This window comes from Bacillus rossius, chromosome 2, assembly GCF_032445375.1.
Source record: "Bacillus rossius redtenbacheri isolate Brsri chromosome 2, Brsri_v3, whole genome shotgun sequence".
In the NCBI taxonomy this organism is placed as follows: Eukaryota; Metazoa; Arthropoda; class Insecta; order Phasmatodea; family Bacillidae; genus Bacillus; species Bacillus rossius.
In genome coordinates this window covers 114,317,514-114,322,582 of record NC_086331.1, presented here as the reverse complement: position 1 = coordinate 114,322,582, position 5,069 = coordinate 114,317,514, and the positions used below count along the sequence as shown (strand labels likewise).

The window sequence follows — 5,069 nt, the reverse complement described above, 5'->3', positions numbered from 1 at the left end:
TCATCATCTATTACACGTATATTCAATGTTTTATCAACGTAGAAAGAACATCGAAATGTCCGCGACAGGCGACGTCGCCAGATAGACGTTAATTCTACGTCGATCGGAGGACGTGGATACCACGTCGGCTAGGCGACGTTGATGCTATGTCTATCGGAAGTCGTAGAATCTACGTGGCCATGTGGACGTGAATTCAATGTCAGTTGGTGGAGGTTGATTGTACGTTTGGTTGAGGCAGTGGATACCACGTCGGCTAGGCGACGTTGATGCTATGTCTATCGGAAGTCGTAGAATCTACGTGGCCATGTGGACGTGAATTCAATATCAGTTGGTAGAGGTTGATTCTACGGGTATTTACAAATATACCAATTTTCTCAGGGAAAAAATATTTTTCTTCCTGCCAGTGATATTCTCTACACTGAGGCATGCTTAAAAAGCACATATTGTAAGTGTTCTTACAGTGCCTAAGAATGACATCTCAAAATTGATACTCATTTAAAATAGTTATACACTGATTTTAACCACACCCCCCCCCCCCCCCCCCCCCAAACCAATACAGTCGCATTTAATTACATTTTCCGTATTTAGTCAGCTGTAAGCATCAGTAATTGCAAAATGTGTGTTTTTTTTAAATTAAATACTACTTCAATTAAATTGGCAAACATCAAAAAAAAATTTCACACTGAAACTTAAAGTATTAGAACACTCCATGACACAAATTAATTGAAAACATTGGTTGCTAAGTAACCTTAAAAAGTGTGAAGAGAATGTAACAGGATAGTTAAATATTTTCACAAATATAACGTTTTCATTTTTTTTTTTTTACAAATTACAACTCAAAATCACTTAAAACTGCTTATAGGCAGACAAAAATTACAAGTGGATATTATTTACATAGTATTAAATGCAGTTGAAAACAAAATAATATAATTCAAAATATCAAAAATTGGCAGCAAGTTGACATTTAACAATTTTTCTAATGACAAGCCCAAGCCATAATTTTTAAATAATATTTGACCGACCGGTTTCCCAGTCAATAGGTACCCTGAACTTATAATGATGACTGGTGGCCCATTTCACAAATAAACACTAAACAAAAATATACTTACTTATTAAGAGTGCTACATGTAGAGTTTATAAAAAAAATGCCTTTTTTTCTAAGTATTTTTTTCTATAAAAAACCCATTTTATTTTACAAAAAACAAAAAAAAAAAGTTTTTTTTCCACAATAAAGATTAACTGTAAAGTATGAGCTACAGTATATAAAATAATAAAAAAAACCTGAAAAAAAGGGGGGGGGGGGAAACTAGGGACAAAGTTTTTTTCTAAAAAACATTTATTTTTGAGGAAAAAAAACACATGCTTTTTTTCATTTACAACACTAGCTACATCTCTTCTTCGCATGTTTTAACCAATTATAAATAATGATGGACACTTCAGTCTCAGTAGTAGACGGATAATGGAAACGAACCACCCCTGAAACCAATTTTTGAAGGTGAATGAGTTCCACATGAAATAAATATTGTTTTGTTACAGGGAATCAGTGCCTATGCTACAAACATTTATTTTGGTATTTTGTTGCTTTTATGTTATATTTTAAGGCCTGATATCACACGGGATGCATTATAACAAATTTTCTAAATTCACTATTACAATAATTATAAATGCAGATGAATTTACTCAGTACGTGAATGGCCAAAGAAAAAATTGAAATTACAAGGGGTTTAGCATATCTAAAAACTTCTGAAACGTCAGGTCACAGATTTACCATTCTTGGACATGGCAGAGAAGGAAGAGATCCAAAAGGTAGAGGTGGGTCGAAAAGTATCAATCTGATACTTTGTCACTGATACGCGCCTGTATCAGGAACGGCAAACGAGTACACTTGAAAAGTATCAGAGACTTTAGTATCAGTTCAGAATTCACCTGGAACAACACCACGGCCAATGTGCGCGTGCGCAGAACCCGATCGCAGAATATGACGGTCACTTGGGCGGAGTTTGTGAAAGGGGAGGGAGCAGGAACGACGAATAAGGGATAAAGAAGGGAAAGAATGTAGGGGAGGAAGCGCAGGGGAAGGCGTTGAAGGAGAGGCGCAAAGCGAAATTGTTACGAGTCGAGTCGTTTGATTATTTTCCCACATCAAAGTACGCTCAGTGCGCAGTGCGTGCACAGTCTCGTTCAATAATAAAACTAATGAAATTTTAATGTTAAAAAGTACATTAAAACAAGATATAATATTTATATTTGTGCACCTAACAGCTATGAAAATGCAAATAAATTCTCAGTTGACACTAATAACAGATGTAATCAACATATGGACTTTTTTATCCGAAAACAATTATTAACTAGTGTTTTCATACATTAAAAGATTACGATTTTATAAAAAATTAAAAATTAAAAAAAAAAAAAAACAGATACGTACATTAGTGAGCATACTATATCAATGTTTACGTTTCAAATGTTTCTTCAGATTAGTCGATGATTTATAAGTCAGTTTTTGTTTACACAAATTACAATTAGCAAACTCATTATTTTCCGTGAAAAAATTCCACACAAATGAAGTCTTTTTCGTGCACTTATCCATTCCTTATTTCACTATAAAGATACTAACTACAAAGCATGACAGCCCGCAACATGGTGGGTGATACACGGCCAGGACGAACTGCAGTGAATGTTGAACTGATTGATACTGGCTGTATCAGGCGGGCATGAGAGTAACAGAGGTAGAGAATTACCGGGCGTGATAAATAATGTATCAGATTCTCCTTCCGGTCGCACGGTCTGCGTACGCGGAGCTTTGTTGCCTCCTGGGACCGTCTTTTACAGAAGTATCAGAGACTTGTACCTAGGTACATTACTGTATCAGTATCAGGTTGGGACTGATACCGAAAATTGCTGTCCCAACCCACCTCTACCAAAAGGAGTGGCAAAAATAGAGTGATAACTGTAATTTAAATCTTCTGCTAATACCCACACTCGCTTGCTTCATTATTTACTGCGCAACTATAATTCCCATGGCAGCAAACTCAAGCTACACATGAAATTGTTCCTCAGCTGTACACAAATACACATCTGTTTATACTTGACTAAGACACTGCAATTATTAATTTTTTAACTAATTGAAAAAAAATTTTTTGGCTAACCAAATTAATACTGGCTACTCACTCATAACAACATGTGAAAGTTCCAATTTTCTGAAATTTTTCTTCCCTTTTGCTCCCCACCAACTGTACTCTGCAGCCAGTTGATTTGTCAACATTCTTTTGAACAAATTTGTGACACTTCCTTGTAAGTGATTTCCTCCAATTACCTTCAGCGATAATACGCCGTTTTTAGTCAGCATGTAAAAGTAATTCTGTACAATTCATTCTGTACGTCATGATCACAATATTAATATTACGGTAAAAGTTTCGTATTGCGTATCCAAGGAGATACCTTCATTATGATGGCATGTTATTCAAGTATATTTAATGCAGCTGTACTAACCTAACAAAACGTGCTAAATCACAACAGCAAGCATCATGTACCACAGCATCAATATTTATAGGATTGTGTCCTCAGGATCATGTGATCTCCTTGGATACGCAATACGAAACTTTTACCTATATTACAAATAAATGTGTGACATCATAAGAATAATAGTTTATATGTATTTACAGTACCTACGTACATTAAAATACGGTAAAACTGGAGAAAAACGATATCTGTTAAAAAAAATATTAAAAATCCCAAAATAGTGTCATTTTGTGCTCCTTAACTTCTTCCTTTCATTAAAGGCGGCGGAGATAAGAAATTCCAAATATTTAGGAGATATCGCCGTTTTTGTAAAACTGGAGAGTAACATTGTGTTTTTTAAGGAAATACAGCTAATCTACATATTTACCCTAATATTACCCACAATTCTTGTATTGATACTGCAATGGGATTTTTTAATGGTAGCACATCAGAAATTCAAAGTATCATTTCAGTAGGTTAAAGTGAGCCACTGCCGCTATTTTTACCTGTAACCGTTTACCACTGCAACAGGAATCATAATTATGCATTATTCCGATTTCCTACATAACAACACGCAACGTAACGTACCCAACCTAACTTAACCTTTGTTTGTTTGGTATCGTATTCTACAAGACACCTAAAAATGCTTTTAAAAACTAACAAAATAAGTCCTCGATATATTATTCACAAAAAGTGACGGAAACTTTTGAGTACACAAGCCCAACATTTTATATTCGAAAATGGCCGCACGTGAAGTGTGTCTATGGTGGTTATGTATACTTTTTTTTTTTTTTTTGTTTTTTTTTTTTTTTTGTTGAGTGGCCTACGGTGTGAACCAGCAGCCATGATTCAAAGCAGCTGAACCTAGACGGTAGTGGGTGACCTACGGTAAGGAAAAACATGGGTAGAGAGGCTAGTCTTCTTGGTAGAGGCCGATCTACCATAGGAGCGGAAGGCCATGGATGAAGGAGTAAGAGGATGGGGACGGAAACCGGCCACCTCGGATTATTACTACTTCAGGGTTATACATGAATATGATTGCGTAGAATGAAATCAATTAAGATCTGACATACCTCATGTGGATGGTGGTATAACATCGAAGGATACGACAAGGGGAAAGGCAATCCCAGCTTTCGCAAGTCCTGGTACATTTTTTGTCTGTCCACAAAATTGGGACACTCCAGAAGTATATGTCGCATATCCGCATAAGGGTTTCCGCAGGAACAACCCGCCGAATCAATAATACCCAGCTTGTAAAGATGTGCCGGTGAACTATTGTGATCGGAACGAAGACGGAAAGATATTATAGCACGATGGCGATGTGAAGACAGGGAGTAGTGGGATATAACCTTAAATGTAGTACCATGTAACTCATGATATAAGGTAGAGCGGGCCGCAGATAATTGTGTCAATTGGGAAATCATGAGAGAATGATAATGGGCCGTGATAAGTGGTTGTAAGAGCTGCGGAGATCGTGGGTACATAGGGACACCTTGTGTAATTGCCATTTTCGCTAGATTATCGACTATTTCATTGCTGTGTATGCCAGTATGACTAGGAATCCATAGAAA

General features: G+C 36.4%; 1 long non-coding RNA gene across 1 annotated transcript; it reads right to left on the bottom strand.

Annotated features, from left to right (window-relative positions):
• Nucleotides 1-875: 875 nt before the first annotated feature.
• Nucleotides 876-4,243, bottom strand: LOC134528816 (uncharacterized). Its single transcript, XR_010074429.1, has 2 exons — nucleotides 3,169-4,243; nucleotides 876-1,476 (listed from the first exon to the last, which is right to left on the bottom strand). It is a non-coding gene; the product is annotated as an uncharacterized LOC134528816 (long non-coding RNA).
• Between the last annotated feature and the right edge of the window lie 826 nt (nucleotides 4,244-5,069).